A 20,253-nucleotide genomic window follows, 5' to 3' on the forward strand; every position below is an offset into this window, starting at 1 on the left:
TCTACAATCTGACAGCCATTGTCTACACCAGAGTAGGACTGGTGCAACCAACATTCTGTGAGCTGCATGTCCACATGTCATGGTGATGACCTGGGCAGGATGGAAACAGGACTCCAGAGAGGGCACTGAGTGGACTCAATGGGATGTCTCTGGTTTCTCTGCAGGCTTTGATGTGTTACTGGGCTGACCTGTGTGACATGGCCCTCAGTAACCACCTATGGTCACACACTGAAGGTTCTATTCTACATCTAGCTCTAGTCAGGAAGGCTGACTGTGGATAGTCACTGTCCTATCACCCAGGCTGAGTAAGTATTGATAGGGGATCAGTCTGCATCACGTGAGTAGGGTCTCCTGGGATAGGTGTTCTTTATGCCTGTCCTGGAAATGCAGGTAGAGATTCTCCTACCTTGGAACTGGGGATGAAAGTTTGTGATTGTTGTCTCTATACATCATTCTGTACAGTGACAAATACATCAAGGTGGGACAGCGAAGGGAAGACATTGGGCCACAGACCTGGGTTGGGTCTTCACAGGTTGGCTTATCCTGAAAATCCCCTATGTTTTGTTGTCTCTGTAATGACAGAAAGATTAACACTAACTGCACAGCGATGGGACTGTGTGAGGATGACACCTCTATGGGACTGTGCCTTCCCATGGTCCCTGTCTCTCCATAAACTGCACTGAGGCAGAAGCAATGCTGACCTTCCCCTGCTCCATCACCATAGGACAGAAACCACTGTGCTCAAAGGCAGGAGCAGGAACCAGGAAGCAGCTCCTGTCTGTGAAGGAGCCATGAGCAGGCAAGGAAGAGATCCAGAAAGAAAAAGAGTTTCTTTGCAGGGACAAAACGAAGTTTATTACCAGGAGGCAGGGGGGAAACAATGGCTGGGCAGATGGGATCTCTTCTAGAAGATCCTGGTGTGGGAAGGCATGGATGGCCTGAGCACCCTGCTCCTTGACCTACACTGGTAAGGTCTACCTGGGGCCAGAGGCTCGCTGGGCAGCAACTGAAGCCCAGGAACAGCCAGTTGCTGTTTGCTTGATTGGATGGTTCTGTCTTGGAATCAGAAAGCAGCCACAACCCATGCTTTTCTTTCTACTTTGATGTGGGTCAAAGGCTTTATGGTCAACACCTGGCTGCTGTGTTTTTCCAATTTCTCTGTATCTGCATGAATGTCTGTGCCCCTCAGGGCTTCTATGTGCACAGTGACCCATTCCAATCTTTGTTGTACATGGGCCACAGGCTCTCTGGTCTGAAAGACCTGGCTCCTGTTTGTTTCCACTTCCCCTGTACCTACATGGAAGGTCATAACCCTTGGTCATGGGGAGCTGGTCAAAGCCCATCCCCCTCTTTCCTTGGCTCAGATGTGGATCATATGCTCCCTGGTTTTCAGTTCCTAACTGTAGTTCATCTCCATTCTTCTGTATGCAAAGGGACAGTTATGCATCTCAGGGTTGGCATGGCCACAGCTCGGTCTGCTTGTTGCTCTGCTATGGTTTGTGTCATACAGACCCTCAGAAGTGAGGGATGAGTTACCCAGCTGGGATGTCAGTGATTCCACTTCACAACCTTGTACCTTTGATGGGTCCCCCTCAGTGTTTCCAGGATCTGAACCAGAATATTCACAAGGGATTGTATTTCAGCTACCATATTGCAGATCACCTTTTTTCTTGTTATAATCTTTGTATTTGCTCAGTGGTTGATGGGGGGCAATCATTTCATAATGAATTCCCCTGCCCGAGGTATTTTGTGCTAAGGTTTTCATATTGTAAAGCATTCCAAGATCTTTCAGAAGTAACCTCTGCTTTTTCTGGTATCCAAGTCTTGACTGTATCTTTAAGGTGGGTGGAGCTTGGGATGGAAGACTTTTCTGTCCCAAGACTTTCTCCCCAGCTTATGCCTCTAGATTGTCTAATACTCTGCCTCTCTTCATGGGGATGAAGCCCCTTGAGGTCCTTCACTCTGATTTTATACTTTGGCATACTGACCTCTTTAGTTTTCAGCCCCTCATAGCTCCTCATGGAGACATCAATTAAACCCTGAGAAGTTTTGAGGTTTTGCCATGTATTCTGCAAGCTGGACAGTGAGTGCTGTGAGGGCAAGCTGACCTTGGCAGGGTATACAGTACTGGGGCCATCTGGATCATGTTTCACAAGTCAGGCTTCTGGCTGCTCCTTTGATATCAGGTCAACCTTACTGTATGCTTGTGGTTTTAGACCTAAGTCTTGTGAGTGTTGTGTGGTCAGTGTTTGGAAATGGCCTGGGTTTTTGTTGGCCTCTAAAGATCCAAAGTTCCTGGGATTCATACTGATGGCTTGGTCATTGTGAATATCACTGGATCCTACCAGACTCACTGTCCATGCAGGTGGTGGCTCTACTTTCACCTCCACTATATCACTGTGTTTGGTTGGTGAAAGTGGGACCCATTCTTCAGGGTAAATCACTATCACACGCCAGCAGGGTTGTCCTGAGTCCATATCCATAAACCTCTTCTGTGATGCATGATTGGCCATTTGGGGACTGGAACTTGTTTGCAGGCTGCCTGTCCCAGTTTCATGCATAGTCCTGCTCTGTGGAGTGTTTACCTGGGAACACAAAGCAGGTTGTTGAACACTGAGGTATCTCCGCCGTGGATCTGTATGGGCCTTTGAGACCCTATGGCTGGTAGCAGGTTGAGAGGCTCTTTGGGTCTCCTGAACCTCTACAAGTGAGTGTATAGACACAACACTCTCTAGTCTGGCATCTGATATATTTTCTACCCTTGTCCATCCTGGAACTTGGTGATACAAATTTTCTAAGATCATGGCAGCCTTGGAATAGTATTCAGCCTTAGAATCACAGATTGGTGAGGAGGGATACACAACCTGGGGAAGACTTGAGGCTGGAACTCCAGGTGGGGTGAGATCTATTGCCTTAAGGATCTGCAGATATGGCCTCCTTCTTTGTTTTACAGGAAGCTGTGTGATTTTTGATTCCAGCTTCCTGTCAGAGTTTGAGTCAAGGCAAGAATGATGCCCATCAGGGTTCATGTGGAACAGTTTGTTTGCCTCAGTGCAGAGTTCTTGGGCTTCATCCTTTTCCCAGGAGTATGGCATGAAGGGCAAGGCAGGTCTTGGCCCTTTAGACCAAGGCCTTTCTTGATGCTGTTATGTCTATCACAGATTGCTATGTCCTTCTTTGAGGGTAAACTGGAGGGCACAGACCCCATCAGTTGCTACAGTTATAGCTTTTGCAATTGAGACTAGAGGACTGGGCAGGGTTGGATTGTTGAGACCTGTTCTTGCAATAGTGACCACTTTCTGCTGAGAAATGTCCCTGAAGCTGGGTCAGTTTCCTGAAAGGGAGGAATCTTCCAGGGGTTCCTTTTTGTTCTTCCACATTAGTTGTGTTGTCTTCATTCTGTTGCTCCTCATTGTTATCAACCATCTGGCAATGCTCAGGAAGGGTGGAGACTGGCCTACCAGGTTTATTGTGCAGATTGCCTCTGGACAACTTGCCAGTGGGCTTGCTAATGGCTGCTTGATGTTTTTGGCTATCACAACATTTGGAGGCTTTCCCATACAGTCCGTGTTGCCAGGGTTGGTTTGCAGTTGGTAATGATGTCTGTGTCCCTCTCTCAGTGGTAGAGCAGGCTATTCCACAGGTCCTACTCTTCAATCAAGAGTGCATTTGGTTTGGTGTAGAGCTTGGTAGGTTTTCCAGTTCTTGGACTCCTGGTGCATGCACCAAGTTTGGTGTCACAAGTTCCAGAGGCAATGGCAAGTCCTGAGAATGCTGTGGTGGTCTTTGATCCTGGGATAGAGCTTGTTCAGGGTCACAGGCATCAAGAAACTTTACAGTTTTATGTTTTGCCAAGGAAGGAGTTCTGAGGATATGGGCCGTAGCCACAACTGACTTAGAGAACATAGAGAATGTTCCCCAGAGAATTTGACTAAACTCCTTCTGTATGAGACCCTCCAAGACCTTGAGGTAAGACAACAGCTGAAACAGAGGAAGGCAATCCTTATTCTGAAGAGGGTTGCACATGGGTTGTGGTGTGGATTCCTAGAGAAGTTGCTTTGTGGGACTGTAAAAGACAGGAGGCAAAGCACCAGCCACAAGCAGAGAATCAGGAGGCCCATCAGTCTGTGTAAGTATGGTACCTGCACTCGCATAGTCCTCTCATTGCTCCTTAGTCTTACATTCAACAAGGCTGTCTTTCCATCCCACCCTGCATAGCATCTTGTGTATGATGTGCCCAGAAGCTGAGTCCACATTCTGGCATGAACAATTCTACAAGACAAAGATTTCTTACATTTTCATAGACTGTTTTGGAGTCTGGGTCTCTTCCACATATTTTCTGCAACCTCTGTCACCTGGAGATAGTTAAGTAGGATCAGGAGGAGGAATGAGAACACACAGGAGTGAGGCATCCACTTGTGACTCCCCATGCTAGGACTGTAATGCTCAAGCACCATAGTGCAAGGACAGAGCACTGAATGTGAGCAAGGGGAATGGAGGGGCCTCATCTCTTCATTAACACTTTCCTTGCCCCTCTGTCCTCTCCTATCATTTCTCTTACAATACTTCAAAGGTCACAGGATCAGTTATCTCAAAGAGAAACACAATTGGGAGAATTGAAGCTACCGGTTGTTAAGTTATCTGAGAGTCCTCCATACTGGTGCACAGCATCAGTTTAATGTATTGAACAACACTCCCATGTATAGCACCCATCACAGGCCAAACACAACTTCTTTCTATCACAAAACCCAGGTATTCACAGAATCTACGTACCTTTCCTGAAGCCCCTCTTCCTTCCTGCATATCATGGTTTTCGGTTGCATAGCTCCCAACATGACCCTGGTCACTAATAGGTAGGCCAGATTGATTTCTCACCCCAAGAAAGCAAGCAGAAGCCTTCCTTTTATGGTATCAGCTTTCTTCTTGGTCTTGCTCTGCAAACACTTCACATCCTGTCAGTCAGAAACAACACAAATGAGCTGGGGTCCCTTCTTCCTCTCTCTGATAGACAAGCTGTCTGCTCTGTTTTGTTCTTTTTTTTTTTTTAGGTATTTTTCTCATTTACATTTCCAATGCTATCCCAAAAGTCCCCCATACCTTCCCCCACACTCCCCTACCGACCCACTCCCACTTTTTGGCCTTGGTGTTCACCTGTACTGGGGCATATAAAGTTTGCATGTCCAATGGTCATCTCTTTCCAGTGATAGCCGACTAGGCCATCTTTTGATACATATGCAGCTAGAGTCAAGAACTCCGGGGTACTGCTTAGTTTATAATGTTGTTCCACATATAGGGTTGCAGACCCCTTTAGCTCCTTGGGTACTTTCTCTAGCTCCTCCACTGGGGGACCTGCTATCCATCCAATAGCTGACTGTGAGCATCCACTTCTGTGTTTCCCAGGCCTCGGCATAGTCTCACAAGAGACAGCTATATCAGGGTCCTTTCAGCAAAATCTTGCTAGTGTATGCAATGGTGTCAGCATTTGGAGTCTGATTATGGGATGGATCCCTGGGTATGGCAGTCTCTAGATGGTCCAGGATTTCATCTCAGCTCCAAACTTTGTCTCTGTAACTCCTTCGATGGGTGGTTTGTTCCCAATTCAACGAAGGGGCAAAGTGATCACACTTTGGTCTTCGTTCTTCTTGAGTTTCATGTGTTTTGCAAATTGTATCTTGTATCTTGGGTATTCTAAGTTTCTGGGCTAATATCCACATATCAGTGAGTACATATCATGTGAGTTCTTTTGTGATTGGGTTATCTCATTCAGGATGATGCCCTCCAGGTTGATCCATTTGTCTAGGAATTTCATAAATTCATTGTTTTTAATAGCTGAATAGTGCCCTTCCGGTCCACTGCAGCACCAGGGTTCCTGGCCCGGGAGTCTCCAGACACCCGCAAAGACCCTAAGACCTCTGGTGAGTGGAACACAGCGCCTACTCCAATCCAATCGAGAGGGTCCTGAGACTGCATTAATTAAGGAAGCAGATAACCTGGCCTGCTCCGGGGCACAAGTCCCTTCTGGTCCACTGCATCACCTGGGTTCCTTGCCCGCTGAGTCTCTGGACACCCGTAAGGACCCACACAGGATCCCCCACGGGATCCTAAGACCTCTGGTGAGTGGAACACAGTGTCTACTCCAAGCCAATCATGCGGGACCTGAGACTGCATTAATTAAGGAAGCAGATAACCTGGCCTTATCAGGGGCACAAGTCCCTTCCGGTTCACTCCAGCAGTGGGGTTCCTTGTGCGTGGAGTTTCTGGACACCTCCAAGGTCCTCACAGGACCCTCCATGGGATCTTAAGACCTCTGGTGAGTGGAACACAACTTCTGCCAGGAGGTAGGTTCGAACAACAGATATCTGGGCACCTTCCCTGCAAGAGAAGAGCTTGCCTGCAGAGAGTACTCTGACCACTGAAACTAAGGATAGAGCTAGTCTCCCTGGTCTGCTGATAGAGGCTAACATAATCACCTGAGGAACAAACTCTAACCAGAGACAACTATAACAACTAGCTCCAGAGAATACCAGATGGCGAAAGGCAAACATAAGAATCCTACTAACAGAAATCAAGACCACTCACCATCATCAGAACACAGCACTCCCACCCCACCTAGTCCTTGGCACCCCAACACAACCAAAAATCTAGACCCGGATTTAAAAGCATATCTCATGATGATGGTGGAGGACATCAAGAAGGACTTTAATAACTCACTTAAAGAAATACAGGAGAACACTGCTAAAAAGTTACAAGTCCTTAAAGAAAAACAGGAAAACACAACCAAACAGGTAGAAGTCCTTAAAGAAAAAAGGAAAACACATCCAAACAGGTGATGGAAATGAACAAAACCATACTAGAACTAAAAGGGGAAGTAGACATAATAAAGAAAACCCAAAGCGAGGCAACACTGGAGATAGAAACCCTAGGAAAGAGATCTGGAACCATAGATGCGAGCATCAGCAACAGAATACAAGAAATGGAAGAGAGAATCTCAGGTGCAGAAGATTCCATAGAGAACATCGACACAACAGTCAAAGAAAATACAAAATGCAAAAGGATCATAACTCAAAACATCCAGGAAATCCAGGACACAATGAGAAGACCAAACCTACGGATAATAGGAATTGATGAGAATGAAGATTTTCAACTTAAAGGGCCAGCACATATCTTCAACAAAATTATAGAAGAAAACTTCCCAAACCTAAAGAAAGACATGCCCATGATCATACAAGAAGCCTACAGAACTCCAAATAGACTGGACCAGAAAAGAAATTCCTCCTGACTCATGATAATCAGAACAACAAATGCACTAAATAAAGATAGAATACTAAAAGCAGTAAGGGAGAAAGGTCAAGAAACATATAAAGGCAGGCCTATCAGAATTACACCAGACTTTTCACCAGAGACTATGAAAGCCAGAAGAGCCTGGACAGATGTTATACAGACACTAAGAGAAAACAAATGCCAGCCCAGGCTACTATACCTGGCCAAACTCTCAATTACTGTAGATGGAGAAACAAGTATTCCACAACAAAACTAAATTGACACATTATCTTTCCATGAATCCAGCCCTTCAAAGGATAATAACAGAAAAAAAAATACAAGGACAGAAACTTCGCCCTAGAAAAAGCAAGAAAGTAATCCCTCAACAAACTAAAAAGAAGACAGCCACAAGAACTGAATGCCAACTGTAACAACAAAAATAAAAGGAAGCAACAATTACTTTTCTTTAATATCTCTTAATATCAATGGACTCAATTCCCATATAAAAAGACACAGACTAACAGACTGGCTACACAAACAGGACCCAACATTCTGCTGCTTATAGGAAAACCATCTCAGGGAAAAAGACAGATACTACCTCAGAGTGAAAGGCTGGAAAACAATTTTCCAAGCAAATGGTCTGAAGAAACAAGCTGGAGTAGCCATTCAAATATCGAATAAAATCAACTTCCAACCCAAAGTTACCAAAAAAGACAAGGAGGGACACTTCATACTCATCAAAGGTAAAATCCTCCAAGAGGAACTCTCAATTCTGAATATCTATGCTCCAAATGCAAGGGCAGCCGCATTCATTAAAGACACTTTAGTAAAGCTCAAAGCACACTTTGCACCTCACACAATAATAGTGGGAGACTTTAACACGCCACTTTCATCAATGGACAGATCAATGGACAGGATGTGGAGAAAGAGGAGCACTCCTCCATTGTTGGTGGGATTGCAAGCTTGTACAACCACTCTGGAAATCATTCTGGCGGTTCCTCAGAAAATTGGACATAGAACTACCTGAGGAATCTGCAATACCACTCCAGGGCATATATCCAGAAGATGTCCCAACCAGTAAGAAGGACACATGCTCCACTATGTTCATAGCACCCTTATTTATAATAACCAGAAGCTGGAAAGAACCCAAATGCCCCTCAACAGAGGAATGGATACAAAAAAATGTGGTACATTTACACAATGGGGTACTACTCAGCTATTAAAAAGAATGAATTTATGAAATTCCTAGGCAAATGGTTGGACCTGGAGGGCATCATCCTGAGTGACGTAACACAATCACAAAAGAAGTCAAATGATATGTACTCACTGATGAGTGGATATTAGCCCAGAAACTTAGTATAGCGAGATATAAGATACAATTTGCAAAACACATGAAACTGAAGAAGAATGAAGACCAAAGTGTGGACACTTTGCCCCTTCTTAGAATTGGAAACAATCACCCATGGAAGGAGTTACAGAGACAAAGTTTGGAGCTGAGACAAAAGGATGGACCATCTAGAGACTGCCATATCCAGGGATCCATCCCATAATTAGCCTCCAAACGATGACACCATTCCATACACTAGCAAGAGTTTGCTGAAAGGACCCTGATATAGCTGTCTCTTGTGAGACTAGGTCGGGGCCTAGCAAACACATAAATGGATGCTCACAGTCAGCTATTGGATGGATCACAGGGCCCCCAATGGAGGAGCTAGAGAAAGTATCCAAGGAGCTAAAGAGATCTGCAACCCTGTAGGTGCAACAACATTATGAAGTAACCAGTGCCCCTGAGCTCTTGACTCTAGCTGCATATGTATCAAAAGATGGCCTAGTCGGCCATCACTGGAAAGAGAGGCCCATTGGACATGCAAAATTTATAGGCCCCAGTACAGGGCAACTCCAGGGCCAAAATAATGGGAATGGGTGGGTAGGGAAGTGGGGGAGGGGAGGGTGTGGGGACTTTTGGGATAGCATTGGAAATGTAATTGAGGAAAATACGTAATTAAAAAAATATTTAAAAAATAGCTGAATAGTACTCTATTTTGTAAATGTACCACATTTTCTGTATTGATTCCTCTGTTGAGGGACATCTGGGTTCATTCTAGCTTCTGGATATTATACTTAAGGCTGCTCTGAACATAGTGGAGCATGTGTCCTTCTTACCAGTTGGAACATCTTCTGGATATATGCCCAGTAGAGGTATTGTGGGATCCTCCAATAGTCCTATGTCCAATTTTCTGAGGAACCACCAGACTGATTTCCAGAGTGGTTGTACAAGCTTGCAATCCCACCAACAATGGAGGAGTGTTTCTCTTTCTCCACATCCTCGCCAGCAGCTGCTCTCACCTGAATTTTTTATCTTAGCCATTCTGACTAATATTATTTGGGGATTTGATGTCAGAAGGGTCGGGTATCTAACAAATCCTGATATATGACAGTGTACTAGAGATGGTGGTCTACCATGATATCTTATAACTTGAGTATTGGTGAGCTCAGGGCTGTGGTGTGAGTCCCTCACCATGCCTTCTCATCTTGTCTGAATCACTTAGGTTGGGTCCTAGGCACTGAGTCTCTCTCTCCCCACTGTCTGGCTAATGGAAGCCTTGGGGCTGCAAGAGTCTGGATTCTGAAGCTCCCGGGACCCTGTGCAGCACTCCCTGGACAGTCTGTAGTGACTGAGACAACCAGACCCCAGGCCAGCACATGCCCTATGGAACACACTAGAGAAGCAGAACTCTCCCCTCTTTCATGTCCTCTTGTTTCCAGGCTCCACCAAATGTGCACATTCTGCATAGGAGAGAAAACACAGCACATTTCTCTTTAGGGACTTGGCTTGTCACATGGAGCAGTATCCGTACTTCCACCTACGTTCTGGAAAAGGACAAAACGTCATTCTGAAGGCTACACACTTTTTTGTCTTATACTTCACATGTTTTTAAGGATCTTTGTATTTAAGACTGATCCCATTTTCATGAATAAAGTGATTTTGATCATGAATGTGATTTTTTAAATGTGTGTTGAACTATCTTGAAATATTAAGCAGTTGTGTTAGGTTTTCATATTTTTACATGGAAATTTTGACATAATATTTGGTTATTGTAGTTTTAATTGCATATGTGTGTCTGCACACATGTGAAAATCAGAGGACAAATTGTGAGGCCAGATCTCTCAATCCACCATGTGGGCTTGAGAAATAAAACTTGGGTCATCAGGTTTGGTGGTAACCAACTCTATCCATTGAAGTACCACCACCTATTTTCACTTTATCTGATTTTGGTTACAGGGTAGCATTGGCTTTCTGGGACACATTGGGAAGTGTCTCTTCCCTTCCATTTTATGGAATTATTTTAGGAACTTTGGTGTTCTTTAAACACCTGGGAGTTTTCATTCAAGAATATTTGTTGTCTTGGGCACTTTGTTGATTTGTATTTGTTTATTAATATTTCTTCATTGCCTTTTACTGATCTATTCAGGCATTTTATATGTAATTGGAAATTTACCCATTTCTCCCTCATTCACAAGGGATTGTGTCATAAGTTTGCTCTATCTATTCTATAGATTCTTAGATCTGTTTTAATGGCTCTTAAAGCCTTATTGTATCTGCTACAGTATTTCTTCCAAGTATCTAGAGTTTTATTTTCTATCATCTCATTTTAGTTGTGGTAATTCTTCCTCAGTTTTACATGATTTTCCAAGGACCATGCATTTTTTTCATTGTTCATTATGGTCTGTTTGGTTGGGTTCTGCTACTGCTTTGGGGTTGTTTTGTTTTGTTTTTGCTGTTATTTTTCTATGACCCTGAAGTGCACCATGGAACAATCTCAACTCCCTCTCACTTTTCCATGTGTGAAATGAGAGCAGTAAATCTTGTTTCCTGACCTGTTTCTCTTGTGTGAAATATCATGGTTTTCATCTCAGTGTTTTGTCAGCTGGTGTTAGGATGGAAATTGTCAAGCAACATTCAGGCAAATATACAGAGCAGGCAACAATGAAGCTAACATGTAGACCAGGTCCTCCAAAAGTGTGCCCCTTTCAGATCATCTCAGAAATTAAGTGTCCTGTGGAGAGAAGTTCAAGTACTGTGGTGGGATAGTGTGGTATGGTGAGGCCAGATTACCAGCATATTATGTGTGGCAGGGAAGAGCTTGCCAGCTGGAACTGATCATAGCACTCTGTTGGCTGGTGGAGTTGCACGTGGTATTCAACAGGGCCTAATAACCCAGAGACTTATATGTGTATTGAGCAAGCACCTCCCTCCCTGTTAACCCCCTCTAGATATTTGATAACTCAAGACATGTAGGACACTCAATAGATTTCTAGATGTCATTCCTGCTTTGACAGCATCTCTTCTACTGTGGCATGTACAATGCCAGGTACCAGAACCTGCTAGACAACCCCCTGATGTCAGTGTCACCTGAAATGCAGCTATAGGTATCAGGTCCTCCTGGACATTCCTCCTCCTGTAATGACACACATATGATGGTAGAGTAAGGTCCCACTGGACAGCTCCTGCCCTGACATATTAAAAGAAGTAAAAGCTTACCAGATTAGGTGTCAATAGTATTTCTTCCCCTGGGGAGACTTAATATCTACCCTTCTTCCTTAGCTCCCAATGACACAGGCAGACAGGATCCACTCTGGGAACCAATGAGTGTATAGGGTTCACTTAAAGAGCTTAGGTTGGTGGTTACCCACAGATGTGTGGGTGTTTCTCCCTGCAATGCTGCACCAGAAAAGTTAGTACCCAGTAGTTTGATGTCTTCTACATACATCTATGTAAGTTGGAGGTTTCCTCCCCTTGTCTTCCCTGAGTTATACACTTCAGACCCTCTGCAAGGTCATGTGCAATTAGGGAGGAGTTGCATACAACATGAATGGGTGGCAGTAAGGACTTCCTTCCTGGTTTGCAGATTCACCTCTTGTATTTGTACACCAATCTGTTAGAAAGAAATAAAGGGAAAGGTACACACACACACCACACACAATACACATACACAAATACATATATCACACAAATATATACAACACATAGATGACAGAACACATAGAAGTTCTTCTCTATTTCTATGTACAAGGGTTTCACTGCAATGCTTTTGACCCAGTTATGTCCCAAAGCCCATATCACACCAGGGAATGGAGTTTCAGTGTGAAGTGGGCTGGAACAGGAATAGCACATGTCCATCCCAATAGCAGGCCTTATAGGAAAATTGCAGAGAGGAAAGCTCTGAGAAGTGAGCGAAGTAGCTGGTTAGTTGTTCAATATGCAGCAGTCAGTTGTTTTTTTTATATATCAATGAGAACTCTAAGTTAATGTTATTTGACCAGGTGTAATAGTATATCTATTTTTACTTTCCAAAGCATTGTTTAGTTTGTTTTGTTTGTAAGTTTTTCATACGATATTTTATTCATATTCTTTCACTTCCTACTCCTTTTCCCAGAATTCTCCCTAACTACACATTTACTTATATATTTTTACCTTAAGGAACACAAAACAAATCCACGTAAATTATAGTGGTCTAGTGGCTATAATTTTAAAACATGACTTGCAGTTAGGAAAATATATAAATGCAAGTTGGAATCCCTAGAAAGTTTTACAATATTATGAAAAGACAACTTATTAGTTCTAAACTTAACATAGCAGCAACATGTTCATCTTTAAAAAGAATCAATTTTGGTGCTGGAGAGATGGCTCAGTGGTTAATAGCACTGACTTCTCTTTCAAAGGTCCTGAGTTAAAATCCCTGCAACCGAGTGGGAGCTCACAACCCTCCATGACAAGATCTGATGCCCTCTTCTGGAGTGTCTGAAGACAGCTACAGTATACTTACATATAAAAAAAGAAATCTTTGAAAAATAAATCAGTTTTGTAGTGATACTGGTTATTGTAAGTGATACACACTCTAATGTAATGAAAATGAGAATTCAATATACTATTAAATGATTTAAAATAATCATGATAAAATTTAAGGTTTTTTTTTCTACTTAGAATTTGACAGGTATGCAAAAATAAAGGGGAAAATGAAACTATTTTGAGGAATGAACTAGTTAAAGTCATTTCTTGCAATATTAGGACTTAAGGGACTGGAGAGGAGGCTCAGTAATTAAAGCACAGGCTGCCTTGGACAGGACCAAGGTTCAATTACCTGCACTCACATGGTGGTACATAGTCACCTGTAACTCATTTCCAGGGGAAAGTTCTTTGAATAGGATAATTTCCTGCAAAGATATACAACCAATGAAGGGCTCACATCCAAAATATATACTCCTCTAAATTGCAGAGAAAGACTGCTAGTAAATTGGGAGAGTGCTCAAGGCTCAGCATATGTAATAAATCACAAATATAAACAGTCCTCAAACATACTAAAAGTTTCTAACCCCACTGGCTAATACTAGTTACTTAAGTGAGTGGACTTGGGAAAACAGGCTTCAAAGGACCAGAGACTAAGCCCAGCCATGTGCCAGAGGAAGCCCGTGTACTCCTGAGCTGGAGCCCAAGGAGTACACAAGCTGTTACTACCAACATGCATGGAGGAACCTTCCCCTCCTCCATCACTGTAGGACAGAAACAGCTCTACTCAAAGGAAGGAATGTGAACCAGAAATCACTTTCTTTCTGGGCAGGAGCCATGAGCACAGAAGGATGAGCTTAAGAAAGGAAAAGATTCTTTATAGGGAAAACCCAAGTTTATTACCAGGAGGCACATTGGAAAAGATGACTGGGCAGATGGGACATCTTTTAGAACCTCCTGGTGTGTGGAGGCATGGGTGGCCTGAGCCACCTGCTCCTTGACCTATTGTGGTCTACTGGGTGTCAGAGTCTCTCTAGCCAGCAACACCTGAGTGCCACTGGATTCCAGTTCTCCTTGATCTTGAGTGGATGGTTCTCTTTGGAACTTATAGGGCAGCCACCACCCATTCCTTTCATTGTACTTTGATGTGGGTCAAAGGCTTTATGGGTAAAACCAGGCTGTTCTTTGTCTCTAATTTGTGTGTATCTGAAGGAATGGTGGTTCCCCTCAGGACTTCTATGTGGACAGTGCCCTAATCCAAACTTGATCCTAATTGTGCCAGGTATACAGGCTGTCTGGACAGCGAGGCCTGGCTTGTGCTTGTCTCCAGTTACCCTGTACCTACATGGATTTTCATTCCCCTTGGGAGTTGGTAACAGCATAAAGCCCATTTCTTTCTTCACTTGCTTTGGATGTAATTCACAGGTTCTCTGGGCATCAACTTCTGTGTGCAGTTTGTGTCAGGATCCTATGTAAATAGACGGTTGTGTTCCTCTGGCTGGCATGGCCACAGCTCATCCTACTTGCTGCTCTTCTATGGTGTGTGTCACACAGACCCTCAGAGGTCTGGGATGAGGCACCCAGCTTGGATCTCAGTGATTCCACTTTACACCACCCTTTTACCTTTGACTGTTCCCCTTCAGTGTTCTTAAGATCTGGAACAGAATATTCGCAAGGCATGTAATTTCACCTAGCATATGGCAGATGGACTCGTTTCTTGTTACAAACCTTCTGTGTCTGCTCAGTAGCTGGTGGGGAGCTAGAATTCTTTAGAATATCCTGCTGTCCCTTGCATTTTGTGCTTAGGTTTCCACATTGAAAACCATTACTTCGGATGTTCTTCCAAGAGGTCTTAGACGTAGGCTCTCCCTTTTCTGGTGTCCAAGTCTTGGCTGTATCCTTGAGCTTGGTGGAGCTTGGGATGGAACGTCTTACTCTCACACGCCTTTCTCCCTGAATTATGCCTGTAGCTCTTAGAGTGCTCTGCCTCTCTTCATAAAGGTGAAACCCATTGAGATCCAGCACTTTGTTCTGATTCTTTGGAACACTGATGTCGTTAATTTCCACTATTTCCTTTCTCTTCATGAAGACATCACATAAGATCTGGGATGTCTTGGTGTTTTGGAAACTAGCCTGGAAGCTGGGCAGAGAGTCCTGGGAGGGCAGGCTGACTTTGGCAAGGTGGAATCTACTGGGGCCAACTGGATGGTGACTCACAGGCCAGGCTCTTGACTGCTGTTTTGAACTCTAAATATTCGGACTTGAGTCCGGCAAGTGTTGTGAGGTAGGTATTTGTAGATGGGCTGGGAGTCTGTTGGCCCCTAAAGACCCAAAGACCCTGGAACTCATATTGATGTCCTGGCCTTTGTGACTCTCACTGGATCCCAGATTGACTCTCCATGCTGGAGGTGGCTCTTCTTTCACCTCCACTGTAGTTTGTTTGGCTGCTGAATGTCTGACCTTTCTCCAGGGCCTTCCATTGTCATACACCGGGGGTGATGTCTTAAGTCCACCTCCTGAAAGCTCTTCTGTGTTGCATGCTTGGCCATTTTGGGATTGGTACTTGACTTCAGACTGCCTTTTCCAATGCCTCGGATGGTCCTGATCTGTTGGGGATTTGCTGCCTGGAAGTAGGAAGTAGGTCTCTGAACACTCAGGTATCTCGGCAATGGATCTGGATTGGACTTTGTGGCCCCACGGCTGGAAGCAGGTGGAGGGGCTCTTTGGGTCTCCTGAGCCTCTGCAGTTGAGTGTATAAACTCAGCTCTCTCTATCCTCACAGCTGATCCAGTTTTCATCCTTGTCCCTCCTGGATCCTGATGATGCAAATTTTCCATGATCTTGTAAGCCTTGGAATTACAGATGGGTGAGGAGGGATACAAAACCTGGGGGAGGATTGAGGCTGGAACTCCAGGTGGGGTCACAACCCTTGGCACAAGCATCTGCAGATTGGGTCTCCCGTGTTTCCCGTGTTTCAGTGGAAGCTCTGTGATATGTGATGCTGGCTTGATTTTGGTCTTTGCCTCAAGCCAAGAATAGTGCTCAGCCAGTTTCATGTAGGGCAACTTTTCTGTCCTCAGTGCAGGTTTCTTGGGTCTCACCTCCTTCCCAGGGCTGCTGCTTGCAGTGCCAGGCACCTTTTGTGCCCCTACACCAAGGTCCTTCTTGATGGTGTTATGCACATCAGACTTTGCTATGTCCTTCTTTAAGGGCAGCCCTGTAGGCACAGACCCCTTCCATTTGCTGCATTTGTAGGGTTTGGCATTGAAGATGGAGGGCTGGGGAGGCTGGGAATGTTGAGGCCTGTTCTTGCAATAATGAACAGTGTTTGCTGGGAAATGTCCCTGAACCTGGGTTGGTTTCCTGTAGGGGAGGAATCTCAATGTGGTTCCTTGTTGTTCTTCCACCATTTGTTGCATTTTGGTTATTCTCTGGCTCCTTATGGTGGATAATGCTCCTTATGAGTGGATATTAGCCCAGAAACTTAGTATAGCGAGATATAAGATACAATTTGCAAAACACATGAAACTGAAGAAGAATAAATACCAATGAGTGCTCATTGATCTGGCCCATAGTTCATCCTTGGGGCCCACAAAGTACATAAGAGCAAGTACATAAGGAGATATTGCATGATTTTAGATGGTCTTGGTGGAACCTGATAGTGTATGGCTGTGATCAGCCAGTGCAGGCCTGAAGGGGTTGATGCTTTGTGTCGTATGCAACCAGTGACTGGGTTATAAATTGCTACAGCAAGGAAAGACATGCTGATGGGAAGTCCCTGGTAGCCTCTGCCCTCCAGTATTTCTTAGGCTAAAAAGTGAAGGTGGTCAGGGGATTACTGCAGCTTTTGCCCAATGCAAAGTCACTGTTCGTCATGGTCTGTCACATCCACTAGGATATTCTCCATCTTTATTTCTGGGTAGGCATTGAGTGCTGTCACCACCATCTGGTGGAGAATGAGATGCACCCTGATACAGCCAGTGCCTCTGTGACACTCTCCAATCTCCCCTGCTGCAAATTCCATGATAAAATATGGCATTGCTGGTGTGTCAATTAAGTGGAAGAGTGTAATGATATTTGAATGTTATCCAGACTCCATGAGATTCACCTGAGAGTTGATGTTAGAGGCCTTGTTGTTGCCCTTGATCAAGATCTTCACAGCTACTTCCGTGTCTGTGTGGATGTGGCAGACATGCTTCATCTCTGCAGATGTGCCACAGTGAAAGATCATTGAGACTTTGACATTATTTTTGAGGGTTTCCTCATCGTGATGCTGGCCTCACGCTCCTCCTCCATTACCACCACGTTAACTTGTGAAGTGTGATATCACTATACAGTGCTAGATCAAACAAGCAAAGCAGGTCTAGGAGACAAGTGCGTGATCATACATTTCTATATCATAAAAAAAAAACCAGAGTTATTTTGCACAACTGAATGATGACTTTCAAGGTTATAGAAAAATAAGAATAAACCAAACCCCAGAACATAGTCAACAAAACATAATAAAGATCAGAGCTAGAAGTAATAAAGATGATCAAAGTTCATTACATGCATGCATAGACATGTTACAATAAAATTCCTTATCTTGTACAGTTAATATATACTAACATAAGGTTTACAATAAGAAAAACCAAAGTTAAAAATGGCAAGCATAAATTGTCTATGTGGCAGTTTGGATGATCCCATAGGCGCATATATATATAATCTCCAGCTCGTGGAACTGTTTTAGAAAGATTAGGGCAAGTCTCACTCAGGGCAGGTTTCAAAACTCAGTCTTTCTTTCTACTCTGTGGTTTTTGTCTCAAGATGTAAACTCTCAGCTACTGCTCTAGTGTCATGCCTGCCTGCCTGCCTGCCTGCTTGTCATGACCCCTGCCATGATGGTCATGGACTCTAACCGCCTGGAACTATAATTTCCAGACAAACTCTTCTATAAGTTACCTAGGTCATGGTGTTTTGTCAGAGCAATGGAAAAGTAAGTAAGCATGACAATGGAAAAGAATGTAATAATTAATGAAGGAAAATGAATATGTTTGTGTAAATCACACTCAAAAGCAAAACCAATAAATAGATAAATAAAAATTGTAAAAACTAAAACAGACCAGCTTAAGTGGTTTGTGTCTTTAATCCCATCATTCTACAAGCAGGGTAAATGGATAGCTGTGAGCTCCAGGCCAGCCTTCTCTACATAGTGAGCTCCAGGACAATCTGGCCTATATAGTTTTGAGCCAGCCCAGGAGCTAGAGTCTCAGAGAGAACAAAATAAAGCAAAAGGACAACATCAAAAATCAATGAGCTGACAAATGTACTATGTCAATGTCCAACTGATTAATCAGGAATGCTCAAGTTTACCAACACCAACATCCTAGACCAAGTTCTCTCCAAGCACCAAACAGCTTCCCTGAAGTATAAGCACAAAGCCAGCCAGAGCCAATGTCTTTTATGAGCAGGTTCCTGTAGCTACTCATGATGGCTCCTTGTGAGGTCATACCAAAAATAAGCCAAACATGGGAAGTTATAACCCAGATGACTTTCTTCTGTCTCAAGTTATTGTCTCATGGCTGGTCACATCATCCTGACAAGACATGGCACAGAGAAGGAAGGGTTTATTTCAGCTTAGGCTTTCTGAGGGCAGTGACAATATGGTGGTAGGCTCTAGCTGGTGTCACTGGCAGCAGAGGTGAGGCAGTTGGTTAACACTGCTTTGACTTCCCTAGGCTCCACATTCAAGGGTTTCCCAGCTTCCTAAAACAGTGCTGCCTAATGGGGACCAAAGATACAAACACATGAATAAGTAAAGGATATTTAACATTACCATAAAATGGACCCTTTTCACTTTATTAATGAAAGCATTAGTAATCCTGGTAATGATAGGCTCAGGCAGCTGTGTGTTTCCCTGGGTTAAATGCACTGGCATTTACTCATTACAGAGTGAGTGTAGGGTGCTTCGGTGGTCTTAAGACTTGGGCCCTAAAACTGTCATAATTTGACATGTACAGATCTCATCCTTCTCTTTACTCTAGGTATGCGATTTCTTTTATTTGGACTCAGGTCAATGGCTTTAAAGAATGGTAGCCTCCCACTGAAGCTTCAGTGCACAGGGATTCATGTATACACATCTGGAGGCAGCAGATCCTTCTACAGCTGTTTCCTGTGCAGGGGTGGGAGATGAGGCCATGTCTGTCATCCCAGTTTTAGGAGTTCCACAGTCAAAGAGGGAGTCAAGTATGTTAGGAAGAGGACTAAGTGCCTGACCTACGGCACTTATGGTTATAAGCTTATTTTCTGCTCCACACTCTTCTTGGCCACCCCTCCTGCCCAGCCTTAGATCACCTCATGTTATGCTTTACTTAGCATAAACTCAAAGCCATTATTTCTATCCCTGGAGGATTCAGAGATCTTTCCAGGTTCAAGCATCTTGGTTGTAATGCACTGAAATGACCCACATGAGACAATTATTGGCAACCATGCTGATTAAGCCAATTAAAGGTTTTAAGCCCTTTTTATTGATGGCATGACCAAGAACAGGCTTGTGCCTCTGAAACGTTTCTTGGCATCCAAGCTCAGGGGTGCAGACTTTTTAAAGGCAAAACTCACAAAGACCATAATTTACATCAAAGTCAAAATCAGATGAGGGTCAAGGAACCTTGACACGTTCATTACTGGCAAGGCATACTGGTTATTTCAGACATAGTGTGTTTTTGTTTGTTTGTTTGTTTGTTTGTTTGTTTTTACTTATGTCTTTTAAATCTATTGTAGTTTACTTATTTTTGGCTAATATATCTGACCCAAGGTCAAGGCCATGCAAATCTCAAATGTGTGGCCATTTTGTACTGAGCTATCCAAGCAAACATGAAATGGAGTCAAAACAAGATGATGCTCCCGTAATCATTTCAGAACCACACAGGTGTGGACCTGACTGGGGAAAATGTCTTCACCTGCACACCAGTGGCAGTAATGATGGTCGATGGGCAAGGATGGGAGGTGTGGACTTGTAGCTGCCCTAACTCCTACAGGAGCACAGAAGAGTTCATTACAGAATCATAGTACCCAATACTTTCGCTCTTCTAAGGTTAAATTTATGTGTGCGTGGTTTTAACAGCAGCTATAAATTGCAGTAAATATTAGAGGAAGCAATCGATTACAATACAAGATGCATGCCCCTACTCTTTGTCCTACCGCACAGCCCATTTCTGGAAAACACC

At 43.8% G+C, this 20,253-nt stretch overlaps 1 pseudogene; it reads right to left on the reverse strand.

The window, feature by feature from the left end:
- Gm8742 (predicted gene 8742) lies at positions 14,734-17,248 on the reverse strand (annotated as a pseudogene).

This window comes from Mus musculus, chromosome 13, assembly GCF_000001635.26.
Source record: "Mus musculus strain C57BL/6J chromosome 13, GRCm38.p6 C57BL/6J".
NCBI classification, from domain to species: Eukaryota; Metazoa; Chordata; class Mammalia; order Rodentia; family Muridae; genus Mus; species Mus musculus.